Source organism: Lontra canadensis, unplaced genomic scaffold (genome assembly GCF_010015895.1).
Source record: "Lontra canadensis isolate GAN:19392208 unplaced genomic scaffold, GSC_riverotter_1.0 scaffold101, whole genome shotgun sequence".
NCBI classification, from domain to species: domain Eukaryota; kingdom Metazoa; phylum Chordata; class Mammalia; order Carnivora; family Mustelidae; genus Lontra; species Lontra canadensis.
In genome coordinates, this window is record NW_022631095.1 from 6858148 (window position 1) to 6875054 (window position 16907).

Genomic DNA, 16907 nt, shown 5'->3' on the forward strand with positions numbered 1-16907 from the left:
CATATGTCTCAGAATTCTCTTAAGGTTTTAAGTAAATTGACCTATAAAAAGATCTAAGAGCCACGTGTGGTATGTAATAAGTGCTATGAAAGTGTTTGCTGATGTTATTACTTACTGTAATCACCATCGTCATCACCATGTCCCTGACCTTTGAAGTACAGTCTTGACTTTCCTCAATTCTGTCACAGTCTGACATTGATTTTTGTTTTGGGTAGACAAGGAATCTGACCTAATATAGTTGTTGTTCAGTTGAAAAAAAATCAAATAATAACTGCATTTTGGACTTCTGTGTTGGTTAGGATTATGTGATGGACCTCATAATATTGGGGGATAGCAAGAATGTAGTGCATATGCATTCATTTAAGAATTTCTTTTACCTTAATAATGAATACTTACTAGATTTCATTAGCTGCGAACTCTTAAGGAAGTATAAACCAGCTTGATTATTTTAAAAAAAATCATTCTGCTTTTATTAGAATGCCCCAATTTGCTGTTTATCATTCAGCATAAATATCTAACTATTCTGGGCTTGAGGTTTGGGGCACTTAATCATCTGTTCACTATTTCTCAGGCAGGGAATACTGATTCACCCAAGACTATTTAAAACTCCTTCTTAAAACACACACACACACACACACACACACACACACACACACACTCCTTCTTGACATAGCTTTACCTTTGCATGTCACATTGTGATTTTGTGCTGTTATTTTTGACTTTGATAAAAAATGATTTTTGCTTCACTATGTAGAGATAATATCAAATGTCTGCATAGTTCTCTGACTTGGTGGATGAGCTTGGCTCTTCTTATGTATAGGTTTTGAGTATACCTGTATATCTGGGGCAAATCAGAATGACATTTTAATGACACTTTAAACCTGTTTTTATTTGCCTTGGTAAAGATGGTTAGTATTATTTTTTTCTAGTGGTGATATGTTCTGCAAGTATGAAAGTATATATGCATTTATTGAATAAATATGTTTAAAGAACACTTAGTTGTGTAGTCACCTGTACTGGGCACTGTGAGGAAGCAAAGAAGTACAGATAGAGTTCTTCCTTTTAGGAACTTATTCTTTGGTCAGGGAGAAACAGATGTGTAAGTGACCAGGGGGAGAGAATAATCATTTCTAGCTCTGACTTCGTGGAGAGGTAGAAGTTGAACTTTTTCGTAAAGAAACACCTAGTGTTATGATTAGGAGGATTTGTAGGGAGGGTATTTCAGATTGGAGGGAATGGTATGAGCAAGGGTATGGTGGCAGAAAATAAAAATTGCTTGAAGGACAGGAAGGAGACTAGCCTGATTGGCTAACAAAGTATATGAGGAGAGATAAGTTTAGCAAGATAATCATTTTAAAAGGGGCAAAATCATGGAGGGCCTTCTAAGGCAAGGTAAAGAGTTTGCACAGTATCCAGGTGTGCAGAAGGAAGTGGAAAATCAAGATGGATTGATCTTGAAATTGGAATAGAGCAGCAGAAGCTGTTGCTTTCCACAAGAGGGTTGTTAGATACCTTTTTCATTTCTTTTTCTTTTTCTTTTCATATCTTTACATATCTTTACAAAAAATTATGGCATATTTTTTTTCATTTCAAAACACTGTTGAAATTTCTTTACATAGACTAGTCATCTATCATCAAAACACTGCCCAGATTCAAAATACTGCAGGGTAAAGTAGTAGAGAGAATAGGACAGTGTTTTATTTGAATTTGATAGACCTACTTCTTCCCACAAAGGTTTTTTTTTTCTTTTTCTTAAAAAAAAAAGTGATTAAATAAGTGACTTAAACTAGGTGCTCCAGAAACATACTGCTGGAGAAATGGATGCATCCCCAGTAATACTCAGGTGCCATCACCTGAGGGGTGGTACCCTAGTAATGACATACTCAGATCAGGTAAAGTCACTTGATTCGTAAGTGACACTAAGGAAAGTGTCGCCGCTACAGGGAGAGAAGGCTTAGACCTTGCCGTTGAGCAGGGACTTAACAGGAGTTATAGGTGGGAGGTTCTAGGGAAAACAAGTCAAGATTATTTGCAAACTATAGCTTATTGCAGGGATTTTTGAATCAGTGACAAGGCTTAGGGTGTTGGATGGGATACAGGAGAACATGTGAATTGTGGGAAGATGGCTTGGAATTAAGATCTAGATTCTCATTATCTGTTCATCTAGTGTAGTGAAAGGAAAGCGATGACTGTGCTTCACTGGTTTCTTTGTTCACCTGCTTTCTGGGAGCTGCACCTTTCAGGAACTTCTCAAGGGCGAGAGCAGTAGTTGGTGATTGTTGAGAGGCTCTTGGCTATGTGTGACAACACTTGTGCTGTGACTTAATGAGGCTGTGACTCACCAGAGGTAGGCTCTCCTCTTCCATTCCAGTCAGCTGTTGGAATACAAATGGAGTTGCATTGAACTTCAGAGAGATAGAAAGAGGTATCATAGGAGCCTCACCTGGAGCTAACCATAACGCCTGTATTAATTAATTAGTGTTTGGCTGATGATCAGACTTCCACTTACCACACTTTTCCTCTTTAGGTTGCCTCACTTAGATGACACATGGCTTTTCTAAACTAGTCAGATAAAGTATACTTTAACGGAAAGGTGGCTTCATTTTAGGAAAGTATGTTTTTTGAGGTGTTTGTAAGGCAGTATCAGATGACCACTGTCAGTTGGTCTCTCTTTTATCAAAATCGGGAAGGAAGAAATAATTGAGAAAGGCTTTGAAGAAGAGTAAGACTCTGGTTCTCAACTTACAGGGAGAACACAAGTGAGTTATGGAAGTGTGTGAGGAAGTAAAAGGGCTTGTGGGATGCTAAGAAAGAGAATCAACTTCTTATATTAACTCTTAGAAGTTGACAGAATCTTACTCCTGTATTTTTTATTGATCTGTTTATTCAGGAACAGCAGAGGAATTGCTATTTGGGACATGCAAAGTATGGCAAAATGTAGGAGTCCAAAGATGAAAGGAACCTTACTTTTATAGAAAGAAAGGAAGATGGGAGGGGCTGCTTTGAACAGAAGTCCATTGGAAGAAAGAGTTTAGGTTGGTGGACAGTTTCTCATTGGTTGAGTCGTGGTATTATTGGTTGAGTTTATTGCTGGCCAGTGAGAAATTCTTCCTTTCTCCTGCTGAACTCATAAAGTAGGCTTCTTCCTGTTGGGAAAGCACAATACCTCCCTTCCTGTTGGCATCTGCAGTTGACAGTGGTAGGGCATGAGCGCTCCCCTTCTGGCCTCCCCGCTCTATTTTAAATGAGGTATCCTTTAGTTTTCAGTTTCACAGACTAGCAAAAACCCACCAATTATTGTCAAAGTAAATGCAAAACCACTGAGGGATCATTTCATAGCTCAGGACACAGAAAACTCTCATATTAATAAATAAATCAGTAATCCATAATGTTAATCAATTCACATTAAAATGGTATAAATTGCAAAGAGAAAGGAACTTGCATGGAAGGAGGGGAAGTCCATATTCACAAAAACAGGGAATCAAGATCCAAAGAACCAGAGATGGAATATTGCGAAACTGTAATATTGGTTGTTTAAAAGATAAAAGCGGGAAGAGACACCATTATGATGAAAGAGGAAAATGTGAAATTAGACATACATATTTGAACAAGAACCAAATATAAGTTACAGAAAATAAAAAAAAATACAGATTAATCATCAATGTCTCTTAATTTTTCCCTCCTGTTTTAAAATATTACCTTCCATTCTCTCTAATAGAAGTTTCACTTTGATAATTCTGTTTTATAATTTCAAAAGCTCTTTCCTAATCTCTGATCACTCAGTTTTCATTTTATCTGTTCTTTTATGTATGCATTATTATGTCTAATCTCTCTAAAGAATTCATTAGAATTTTCTTTTTTTTTTTAATTTTTTATTTTTTTATTTATTTGACAGAGATCACAAGTAGGCAGAGAGGGAGGCAGGGAGAGAGAGAGAGGAAGAAGCAGGCTCCCCGCTGAGCAGAAAGCCCGATGCGGGGCTCTATCCCAGGACCCTGAGATCATGACCTGAGCCGAAGGCAGAGGCTTTAACCCACTGAGCTACCCAGGCACCCCTAGAATTGTTTTTCTAAGATTACCTTCTGTTTTTGTAATTTCTACTTCATCCAGGGTCAGTTCTATTTTATTCAATCTTGGAGCTTCTCTTGGAAGCCACTGTTTTTCCTCAAATGTCTGTTGGAGTTGTTGTTTTTTTTTCCTCATTCATACGCATGAGTAAAAGACTGAGTTACCAAATATGATAGCTAGAACTTCTTTGTGTGTGTGGAATGCATCCCCAACAGGCTTCCTTGTGTATAGAGAAGGGCTGAGAAGAATCTTGGTGCATTGAGATTTGTGGACTTGTGTATAGAGAAGGGCTGAGAAGAATCTTGGTGCATTGAGATTTGTGGACTTGTGTATAGAGAAGGGCTGAGAAGAATCTTGGTGCATTGAGATTTGTGGACTGGTAGAGGGGTAGGTGGGTGTGCTGCCTGTTATATTCAGGCTAAGTCTTTGATGCCAGCAAGCCTCTAGGTATGGAGGGTGGTGGGAGAGGGACCAACATAGGAAGCTGTGCTGTAGTTAATTCTTCAGTTAATCATAGTGACATCTGTTCTGCTTCCCATTCCCATTCTGCTTATCCATACCTATATGGACATCTGTCAACCCTGGGCTTTTAGCTTCCCTGAGGCATTACCATTAGGATATCTGAAGCCTTCTGGATTGGGTCTTGGTTGTGATTTCTGCTTTATTTTGTGGTTATAACCCCATCCACCCCTTTCAGTCTGATAAACTCATTAAAATTTCTGGCTTAGTAATGTTCCTCTTTTTCTCAGCATCGTTAACAAATTTATTTTCTTTGGAAATTTTCTTTTATTTTAATAGGATTTAGAAAAGGAGGGACACCTGGGTGGCTCAGCGGGTTAAAGCCTCTGTCTTCAGCTCAGGTCATGATCTCAGGGTCCTGGGATCGAGCCCCGCATCGGGCTTTCTGCTCAGCGGGGAGCCTGCTTCCCCTTCTCTCTCTCTGCCTGCTTCTCTACCTGCTTGTGATCCCTGTCAAATAAATAGATAAAATCTTAAAAAAAAAAAAAAGAAAAGAAAAGGAGAGGAGGCAAACTTGTGTCCTTGTCTGTCATGGTAACCCAGAAGCCCAAATAATGCTTTTTTTCTCCAGCTTTATGACATTTAATTGACAGATAACATTGCATAACTTTAATATTTACAGTGTGATGACTTGATATGTGTATATATTGTGAAGTGATTACCACATTTAGTTAGCATATCAATATCTCACAGTTACTATTTCTTTCTCTCTTTTTTTTTTCTTTTTGTTTGTTTGTTTGGTGGTGGTAATTGCATTTAAAATCTACTCTCTAAGCATATTTCAAGTATGCAATACGGTATTGTTAACTGTGGTCACCATATTGTACTTTAAATCTCCACAATTTACTCGATTTTTTAACTGGAAGTTATACCCTTTGACCAACATCTCCCCATTTCCCACCCCTTAGTCCTAGGTAATCACCAGTCTACTCCGTTTCTAGGAGGTGACTTTTTTAGATTCTCCATAAAAGTGAGATCATGTGGTACTTGTCTCTGTCTCACTTAGCATAATGCCGTTAAGGTCCATCCATGTTGTTGCAAATGACAGGTCTTCTTCCTTTCATTATATATACCACATTATACCACATTTTCTTTATCCATTTATTTGTTGATGAACACTTCAGTTCTTTCCATTTTTTGGCTACTGTAAATACTGCAGTGAGCATGGAGGTGCAGATATCACTTTGAGATACTTCTTTCATTTCCTTTGGATATATACCCAGAAACGGTACTGCTTTTTAATAGCTTTATTGAGATATATATAATACCACATAATTAACCCACTTAAAGTGTGAAGTTCACTGGTTTTTGTTTGTTCACAGAGTTGTGCATATATCACAGCAATTAATTTAGAATATTTTCATTATCCTAAAAAGAAAAGACTACATGAACTAGCAGTCACTCTGTATCCCCTCCCCACTGCAGTAGGCAACCAATAATTTATTTTTTGTCTCTGTAGATTAGCTTATTCTAATCGCTTCATATAACTGAAATCATATAATATGTGGTCTTTTGTGATTAGTTTTTTTCACTTACTGTGTCGTTTTCATCCATGCTGTAGCATGTATCACTACTTTGTTCCATAATAAAAAATTGCAGAATAATATTTTATTGTATGATAAGACTACATTTTATTTATCTGTTCATCGTTTGATAGATACTTGGGTTGCTTGAACTTTTTGGCCAGTAGGAATAATGGTTTTATAAACATGTGGGTATAGGTTTTTTTTTTTTTTTTTAATTTTAAATTTTTTTATTTTCAGCATAACAGTATTCCTTGTTTTTGCACCACACCCAGTGCTCCATGCAATCAATGCCCTCTCTAATACCCACCACCTGGTTCCCCCAACCTCCCACCCCCCGCCGCTTCAAACCCCTCAGATGTTTTTCAGAGTCCACAGTCTCTCATGGTTCACCTTCCCTTCCAATATCCCCCAACTCCCTTCTCCTCTCTAACTCCCCTCGTCCTCCATGTTATTTGTTATGCTCCACAAATAAAGGAAACCATATGATAATTGACTCTCTCTGCTTGATTTATTTCACTCAGCATAATCTCTTCCAACCCCGTCCATGTTGCTACAAAAGTTGGGTATTCATCCTTTCTGATGGAGGCATAATACTCCATAGTGTATATGGACCACATCTTCCTTATCCATTGGTCTGTTGAAGGGCATCTTGGTTCTTTCCACAGTTTGGTGACCGTGGCCATTGCTGCTATAAACATTGGGGTACAGATGGCCCTTCTTTTCACTACATCTGTATCTTTGAGGTAAATACTCAGGAGTGCAATTGCAGGGTCATAGGGAAGCTCTATTTTTAATTTCTTAAAAAATCTCCACACTGTTCTCCAAAGTGGCTGCACCAACTTGCATTCCCACCAACAGTGTAAGAGGGTTCCCCTTTCTCCACATCCCCTCCAACACATGTTGTTTCCTGTCTTGCTAATTTTGGCCATTCTAACTGGTGTAAGGTGATATCTCAATGTGGTTTTAATTTGAATCTCCCTGATGGCTAGTGATGATGAACATTTTTTCATGTGTCTGATAGCCATTTGTATGTCTTCATTGGAGAAGTGTCTGTTCATATCTTCTGCCCATTTTTTGATATGACTATCTGTTTTGTGTATGTTGAGTTTGAGGAGTTCTTTATAGATCCTGGATATCAACCTTTTATCTGTACTGTCATTTGCAAATATCTTCTCCCATTCCGTGGGTTGCCTCTTTGGGTATAGGTTTTTATGTGGATGTATGCTTTCATTTCTCTTGGGTATGTACCTAGAAGTAGAATTGCTGGATAATGTGGTAATTCTATGTTAAACCTTTTGAGGAACTTCTAAATTTTTTTCCATGGTGGTTGTATTATTTTATATTCCCATCAGCTATGTACAAGAGTTCTCATTTCTCCACATTCTTGTCAACACTTATAATTAACTTTTTTTATTATAACCATTCCTAGAGGATGTGAAGTAGAATCTCATTTTGTTTTGTTTTGCATTTCCTTAATGATAAATGATGTTGATCATCTTTTCATATGCTTATTGGCTTATTTATATCTTCCTTGGGGAAATGTCTATTCAGATCCTTTGCCTAGTTTTTAGTTGGTTTGTCTTTTTTTTGTTTGAGTTTTAAGGGTTCTTTGTATATTTTATATACAGGTACATTATTTGAAACTATTTTCTCACATTTTGTGGATTGTCTGCTTTCTTGATAGTATCATTTATAGCACAAAATTTTAAAATTTGATCAAATCCAATTTATTTGTTTTTTTGTTGTTGTTGTTGGTTGTGCTTTTGCTATCTTAGGAAGCCTGTGCCTAATCCAAGGTCAAGAAGATTTACTCGTAATATTGTCTTCTAAGTTTTATAGTCCTCTTAGATTTAGGTCTGTGATCATGTTGAGTTGTTTTTTTGCTTATGGTGGAGGAAGAAGCTAAATAATTCTTAATGAAGAAAGGTATTGGGTAAATGTAGAGCATCTTATTGATTTGTGTGACACCTCCCCATACACAGACTTCCTGGAGAGCAGGATGGAGATAAAGTCGCATTGCAGCCTAACCCTATTCATGTTCCTATCCTGATCTTTGCCTCTGGCCTTGGGACCCAGGAAAGCTAGGGAAAGATATGGGTTTAGGAAAGATATGGGTTGGTGTAGAAAACCACAGATAAACAAAGTAACAAATGACAAATCCACTAATTCTAGGGTCTTCTGTTCTATTATTTTCTTGTCTTCATCACAGATACAAATTAGTTTATAATTTTATGCTAAGTCCTTTGGTAAATCCTCTGTCTTTGGCACGTTTTATTTAGTTTACTCTTTCCTTTCCACTTCCAACCTCCTTCCAACCCATGATGGGAAGCAGAAAAGTGATTTTACACTATGATACACAAGTATATGTTAGACTAGCTCGCCAATCCTTGGCCCTTATTAAATTGGCCAGATATCCAGATGTCCTCTGTTTTTTCAGCTATTTTGCAGACCCTGCTTGGTAGGCAATAGTTTTTAGTGGTCTATTTTGGCTAGGTGAAGTGAGCCAGGAAGGGACTGTGAACTTTTTCTTTGGCTGGGGTTTTGGGTGATGATAGTCTAGTACTTCCATCTTCTCCCTGCTTGGTCCACACATGTGCACATAGCACTGATAGCCTCAGCTGTCTTCTCAGAACTGCCTGGCATCTCCTAGACTGAAATACCTAAGGAGTGTTGCAAAAATCAATGAGCATCGTGTGCTGAAAAGCTTACTCCTACCTTCTACTCAGTACGGTATTTTAGTTTTGCCTAGGAGATCCACTTTTTTTGAACCAGTGTTCATTGTATTTTTTTTAAAGCACCTATTGAAAAGCTGAACAGGATTTGACTCTTTCTGAGAGTATGATATGATCAACTTTAGAACAGTACATCTCAACTGGAAAAGAGAGGCTTGTTTTTTTTTAACCGAAGTATAGTTGGCATGTAATATTACATTACTTACATGTGTACAACACAGCTATTTAGGAAAGCGCTTTTACTTCTCTAAACATAAGGCACCAAATGTCGAGGTCAGACTTTTTTCATGCACTTAGGAACCATTAAGGATTCATTTTTAGGGATTCATTTTTAAGGATTTTCCTCTCTGTGTGTTTTATATTAGAGAAGGAGTCTTTTCTTGACTTAAGGAACTCTTTGAGTGCTGTTGGGATGTTTTAGAGTAAATTTGGATCCTTGAGATGGATCCAAGTATGCCTTTAGCAGCATCTCCCTGCATCTTCCTTAAATCAACTGTCCAATCTTAAGTTTCCTTTTATTTTTACTTTATTATTTTATTTTTTAAAATATTTTATTTATTTATTTGACAGACAGAGATCACAAGTAGGCAGAGAGGCAGGCAGAGAGAGAGAGGGTGGGGGAAGCAGGCTCCCTGCTGAACAGAGAGCCTGATGAGGGGCTCGATCCCAGGGATCATGGGATCATGGGATCATGATCCCTGGGATCATGACCTGAGTGGAAGGCAGAGCATTTAACCCACTAAGCCACCCAGGCGCCCCTCCTTTTATTTTTAGATAGGTGGTGTCTTTTCCCTTTTATTTTGTAAAGCAGAGGTTATATACTGCCATCTTTCACTCATGTTTTATTTAGGTTAGCCAATGTTTTATTTAAAAATTGAGCTAACTTTTAAAATTTGAGAGATTTCCTATAAAAACCCAGATTTCAGCCTTCTGTTAAAAATCTGAGAGTGCAACACTGAGTGGGCCCTGATGCTAAGCAGCAGCTGGCCCCTTTGGAGCTCCAGTCAGCAGCCCTCTTGTGTTATCTCCTACTTGCCTGCTGTCCGTTTGTTATCTCCTGAAGCTTGTAGGCATTTTGGGCTTATGGTCTCTGCTTCAGAGTCATACTATTATAAGACTTGACAGGTTCAGTCATGTATTGTGATAATGATTCATTATGTCGTAGTTTGCAAGCATGATTAGCACCAGCAGTGGTAAACCATGAAGCTCATGCACAGGACTTTTCCAAGGGCTTGAGAGACGTAGCAGTTTTTTCTTCTTCTCTTAAAGAGAGCACCTCAGGTTGTGTCAGTTTCAGGAGGCCCAAAACTGGATCTGGGCCTGCCGGCATGAAAATCACCTGTAGACCTTCCAAAGAGAACAAAGATTCCTGGGCCCCACCTTCTCCTGTCCTCTGCAGTTGAACGCGTGGGCAAGGCACTCAGGCATCTCTAAATTTTTAAATAGCTCCCCAGGTGATGATTATGATACACAGGCTTAACTGTGGCATTATAAATACTAATTCGGGAGCCTGAATGGCTCAGTTAAGTGTCTGCTTTTGGCTCTTGTCATGATACCAGGATCTTCCCTGCTCATCAGGGAGCCTGCTTCTCCCTCTGCCTCTCCCCCGGCTTTGCTCTCTCTCTCATTCACTCTCTCTCTCTCTCTCAAATAAATAAATAAAATATTAAAACACACACACACACACACACTAATTTGAAGGGATATGTGCACCTCCATGTTTATAGCAGCATTATGTGTAATAGCCAAATTATAAAACAGCCCGAGTGTCCATTGACTGATGAATGGATAAAGAAGAAGTGATATCTATATACAGTGGAATATGATTCAGCCATTAAAAAAAATGAATTCCTGCCATTTACAATGACGTGGATGGAGCTAGAGAGTCTTATGGTCAGCAAAATAAGTAAGAGAAAGACAAATACCATTCATATGTGAAATTTGAGAAAACAGATGAGCAAAGGGGGAAACCAGAGAGGGGGGCAAGCTAAGAAACAGTCTTAACTATAAAGAACAAACTGATGGTTACAAGAGGGGAGGTAGATGGGATTGTGGGTTAAATAGGTGATGGGGATTCAGGAGGGCACTTGTGATGAGCACCCGGTGATGTATGGAAGTGCTGAATCACGATATTGTACACCTGACCCTAATCTTACACTGTATGTTAACTAACTGGAATTTAAATAAACACTTAAAAGAAATTGCTGTATTTAAAAAGGTAATTACTTGAGCTATATATAAACCCAAAACTGTAGGGCTTAGGAACCACTGCCAGTTTGAAGATCATCAGATAAATGAGAGGACAGCTCTGAAATTAAAAAGTAATGTCATTAGGAAACATGATTAGATTATTAAAAATAGTGTGCATTAGTTTTTAAAGAATTTATGACGTTTTCTCATGTCTATGATATTTGTCCATTCATGTGGAATTTCATCAGCAATTCCTGTTTTGCTAGTATTTATAGAAATACTTGCTTTGGGAAATGTATGGGTGGAATGAGGTAGAGATTCTGGAGTTACTATAATGTAAAACGGGAGTACGAGGGAAAATTACATTGCGGCCTGATAAACTGCCTCTGTTCTTGCTGCTTGAGGAGGTTGAATGGTTATGTTAAGGAAGTGGTTTTGGAAACATGTGGGGATGGTTTTAACTGTCTCAGTGGTTGGGGTGAGGGTTGGCTCTGAAATTTAATGGGGAAGACCAGGGATGATAGGTGTCTTATAATCGAATGTGGGATAGTACTGCAGGAGAAAGAATTATTCCACTTGCCACCTGACCGTGAATGCCCTGCTGGACGTACATGTTGGGGAAAAACACATTTCTAATTATCTGGACTTAGGACATGGTTTTTGTTTTTTTTTTTTAAACATTTTATTTGTTTTTAAACAAATAAATTTTAAAGATTTTATTCATTTGGCAGAGCGAGTGAGTGAGCATAAGTAGGCAGAGCAGCAGGCAGAAAGAGAGGGAGTAGCTGTCTCCCCAGTGTGAGGCTCGATCCCAGGCCCCCAGGATCATGACCTGAGCTGAAGGCAGATGCTTAACCCCCTGAGCCACCCAGTCACCCCTGGACTTGCAACATATAAACAAAATGTTTTTTTGCATTATTTTAAATATCACTGAATTTTCTAGCACTGTTACTATCATGTGAACCAAGGAAAGATTTTACTTAGTTTGGAATTTTTCTAAAACTTATGCACCGTTTCAAAATACCATGTCTCATAGGTGGTGTTCATGGCTGTTGAGTCATCAGTTCCACACACCTGTTATCTGTGCTTGAGCCTTGGCATCCGGGTGACTCTGTGTTTAGAAGCAAGCAAGCATTTGACTAACCTACGCATTTACATAATGAGAATCATGAATGTACCACATTCCATAAATTATTGATTAGTTTGAATTTTATGTTTAGACAGGTTTTACTATTTTTGAATGTCACTTCATAATAATAAAGGAGGCATTGTAAAATATTTGTTATAAAATTAAAGGCATTTTTGAGCTTACGAAGTTGAGAATTGCTTTTTTTAGTTTTTCTAAAGATTTTATTTATTTGAGAAAAAACACCAGGTAAGTATGGGGAGGGGCAGGGGGAGATGAAGAAGAAGATGGAGAGGGAGAGAATCTAAAGCAGATTCTGCACTGAGTTCAGAGCTGCCTGCAGGGTTTAATCTCATGACCCTGAGACTGTGACCTGAGCCAAAATCAGGAGTCGTATGCTTCACTGACTGAGCTACCCAGTCTCTCTGAGAATTGCTATTTTAAAGCAATGGTTCTTAAGCACATCAGATTGCCCTGTGGAAGTTTTGAAAATGATCATTGTGTGGGGCACCCGGGTGGCTCAGTGGTTAAAGCCTCTGCCTTCGGCTCAGGTCATGATCTCAGGGTCCTGGGATCGAGTCCCGCATCGGGCTCTCTGCTCAGCAGGGAGCCTGCCTCCTCCTGTCTCTCTGTGCCTGCCTCTTTGCCTACTTGTGATCTGTCAAATAAATTAAAAAAAAAATCTTAAAAGAAAATGATCATTGTGAATCTCCCCTAGAAATACTAATTTAATAGTTCTCTACAAATTCTAGGAACTCTGCAAACCTTTCCCACTTCATGACATACTTAGATGATATTCTTTGTATTATACACTTAGGATGAATGAAGGCAGCTGCTTCAGGCTTCACGTGATAGTTTCTGGGGATTCTGTGGCCCCTGTTTTGTCCAGCCCTGTCCTGCCTTGTTAGCAGAAATATATTGATAACCTTGGATGCTTGGAATGCTTGTTAAAAACTCAAGTACTGGGGCTCCTGGGTGGCTTAGTCGATAAGCGTCTGTCTTTGGCTCTGGTCATGATCCTAGGGTCCTGGGATGGAGCCCCGCTTTGGGTTCCCTGCTCAGAGGGAAGTCTGCTTCTCCCTCTCCTGTTTTCCTGCTTGTGTTCCCTCTCTCACTGTATCCTTCTCTGTCAAATAAATAAAATCATAAAAAATAAAACCTCAAATACTTCCTTTCACAGTGCATACGTATATCAAATATCACCTTGTAGGCTTTAGAATCGTATGAATTTACTATCTGTTATATCTCAGTAAAGCTGAAAAAACAGTTTGGACTCTTGAACTTCCCCCCCCAGTAATTCTGATTTTGGTGCGTGACCTGAACACCTAGTACTGTAATGAATGCCCTGGGTGATTGAGACCCTGGTGTTAGCAGATTGCACTGTGAGCCGTCCTGCTCTTGAGGGGTGAGTGCAGTAACGACAGGGCGTCTGATGAGAGGGGAAGGGAGGGTTACACTCCTTCCTAATGGTGTGGGAGGTCATGGTAAGAGATTTCTGAGATAGAGTACAGATACAAAACTCCTGCCGGGTTGGGTTTTTCCTATCACTGAGAGCAGTTGCCTTTTTGGAAATGGTAGAGCAAACAGTGCTGAGAAGCAAAAGCCCAGGAAGAGCTCAACTTACCCTTTGTAGCTGAATTTCAGCTGTGAGGGATTGTGTCCTGAGAGGCTTAGCAGATTTACAGATAAAGTACAGATCCACTCTAGGTAATCTTGGAAAAACAGAAAGAAAGGGCAAGTGCTCAAAAATTCTGAGAGGCGAGGGGCGCCTGGGTGGCTCAGTGGGTTAAAGCCTCTGACAGGATCTCAGGGTCCTGGGATCGAGCCCCACATCGAGCCCCACATCAGGCTCTCTGCTCAGCAGGGAGCCTGCTTTCCTTTCCCTCTCTCTGCCTGCCTTTCTGCTTACTTGTGATCTCTGTCAAATAAATTAAAAAAAAAAATTCTGAGAGGCGAAACGTCTATTTTTAGAAAGAATAAAGAAAATTGTAGAGATTTGTGAGTTTCAGGATACGGTTAAGATGAAGTTTAGAGGATTGTTAAAAAGTACTGGGAGAGTAGAGTCCTGCCTGGGTTGGGGCTTGTGGCTCTTGGATGGAGAATGGGACCCCGACTGAGGGAGAGGCTGAGGGAGATGAGCTTCTGGGCGGAAAGTAGCCAGCAGGGTGGGGAGACAGGGTGGAAGGACTTTGACCGGTTAGTGGAACTGAAAGTCATATGGAGTGACTGGAAACCCACATGCTATTATCATTATAAACTTCCCTACATGGGTGTTACTGGAACACAGTTGGGGAAATGCTGATGCACTGGAAACAGGCCTGGGCGAAGAATCAGGAAGCCTGGATTTTCATTTGTGTTAGGTACCAGATGCCAGAAACTTCCTTCAAGGCAAGTAAAGGCACTTCTGGGTTTTTACTTCTTCAACATAAAATAAGTATCTGTAGTTGCTAGGCTGGAGATACAGAAATAAAGCATAGAGTCTGACTGAAGTCCTGTGGGGGAAACAGACAAATATGATTCTAACACAGTGTGCTACTTGCTATAGTGGAAGGAAGAACAGGGAGGTTTGGGAGGCGATTGGAAGCACACTTAAGATTGACTGGAGGGAAGGCTTCTTGGGAGGTGATTATCCAAGCAGGGTTTTTGAGGGTCAGGTGGAGTGGGTGCTCAGAAGAAAGACATTTCCAACAGGAAGGAGCAAATGCAAACATGTGTTACTGTGAACACTGCGGACTGTTCAGAGCAGCTGGCGTCAGCACAGCAGGAATGAGGGAGAAGGCCTGTGGAAGGCAAGGGCCAGGTTGTGAACTGTTTCACATACCATGCTAAGGAGTATGTGTAGAATGGATTTTTTAAAACAATGGACTAATTTTTCACATTTGGGATTTACAGGAAGTAGCCTAGAGATTGGATTGCAGTTATGGAAAGGTGAGATTGTTGGCTATGTACCATGTTAGGAAGGTGCATGCTCATGCAAACACATGCATGCCCACGTGCGCACACACACACACACACACACACTAGTGGCTTAGACAAAAGTTTACTCTTCTCTCTCATGGAAGGAATCTACACTGATGATTTAGAGCTCAGATGCTGATGCTGCAGTCAGATGATCCTGACTCCTTTGGACTCTTTGGTTTGGTAGCCTTTGAACATTTCTCACTGTCTGATGTGGTTGCTTGAGCTCCGCCGTATTCCTTGAGAGCTGGAAGATGCAGGAGGAGCACTGGAATGGTAGAGGGGCATGTGCTGTATGTAATTCAAAGATATTTGGGGGACAGGACCACAAAACACTTTCAGTTAGAGCTCGTCGTTTATAATGTGGTGCCGTAGCTACAGGGGAAATGTCAAAAATGTAATCTTCATTCCAAGTGGCCATGTGCCCAGCTAAAAATTGGGAGTTCTGTTAGTAAGGGAGGAGGACGAATGGGCCCCGGGGTTAAGCCACCGGTGCCTCTGCTGCAGAGTCATGTGGGAATGCAAGGGATTTGTGAGGACGAAGGGACTAAGGCAGTGGAGACTGAAGAGAAGAGGCTTCCTGCAGAGGGAGGGGCTCCTGCTGACTGGATGTGGAAAGGAAGAGGAGGGAGGCCCTGAGTGGCATCTGCTTGGGCGGCTGCGGAGATGGTAGTGCCTTTCAACAACGCAGGTTTGAAGGAGGAGAAGGTGTGGGGGGCAAGAAAAGAACGGTGATATTTGGATGTGTTGAGTTTGAGATGCCTGTGGCACACCCAGATGGAGAGGTCTGGTGGGCAGGTGGGCATACAGGTCTGGGCCAGAAAGAAGAGGTTTTGGAAATGCATAGGATTGCCCGGGAAGTATGTACAAAATGAAAAGATGGCACTTTGAAGAGAAAAAAAAATTAAAGGTCAGGATGAGAGTGTGGTGTTTAAAGGAAAATCAGAACGGAAAGGTATTTGGCAAATGAGAGAAAGGATTTTAATAAAGGAGTAATTCATGCCATAGATGAATCTAGTAAGATCAAGACTGAAGTGTCTAGAAATGAGGAGTTAACTATGTGTGTGTCTAGACAACTCTGTGTATCACATAGTATATATATCTATGTGTAAAGTTGTTTAGATTAAACCTCATGATCCTATGACTTGTTAAAATCACTCAGGGTAGTTGGTTGCTATTTTCCTGAAAAGACCTTTAGAAGTGGTCTTGCATATTCCGTGCCCCTAAACCCTTGGCAGCCCTCACTGGGCTTTTGTCACTGAGACAGGATAGAGACTGAATCTCTCAAGCTAAAATTATGGATATATTTACTGCAAAGTGAGAGTATTTTTACAGGTATGTGGGGGTAGATGTTTAATAACAAGGACTAGTATGCCCTAAGCATCATGAAATGGTTTAAAATATATGATAAAACGTTATTCTACCTGCCACTGCCCACCACCTTTTTGAGCTTTATAGTGTCAGGCTGAGTGAGGATTAAGGACTAGTCAGAACTGCAGCAAGCTTGGCTAGGTGGAACTGGACGTAGTGAGTCTTCGTTCCTTTTAGGATAATCCTATACCTAGAGGTTTAATTCATAGGCACAAAATAATTTTGAAAACTGGACCATCTTTTATGATATAATTTTAACCTAATTGCAGATATCTAGTGTTAGATTTCTAGGTTTTCCTCCAATGAGGAAAACCTAGGAAACCTTTTTCCCCAAAAGCTTGGAAAGAAATTTTTTGAAAATAGAATTTTATCCCTGAGTTTCTTAACTGGGCACACAGTTCTGTTAATAGTGATACA

The 16907-nt window shown here is 39.9% G+C and overlaps 1 protein-coding gene across 1 annotated transcript in view; it reads left to right on the plus strand.

The window, feature by feature from the left end:
- Positions 1–16907, plus strand: part of PSD3 (pleckstrin and Sec7 domain containing 3) — a 601036-nt gene that overhangs the window by 145590 nt on the left and 438539 nt on the right. The window lies entirely within an intron of this gene.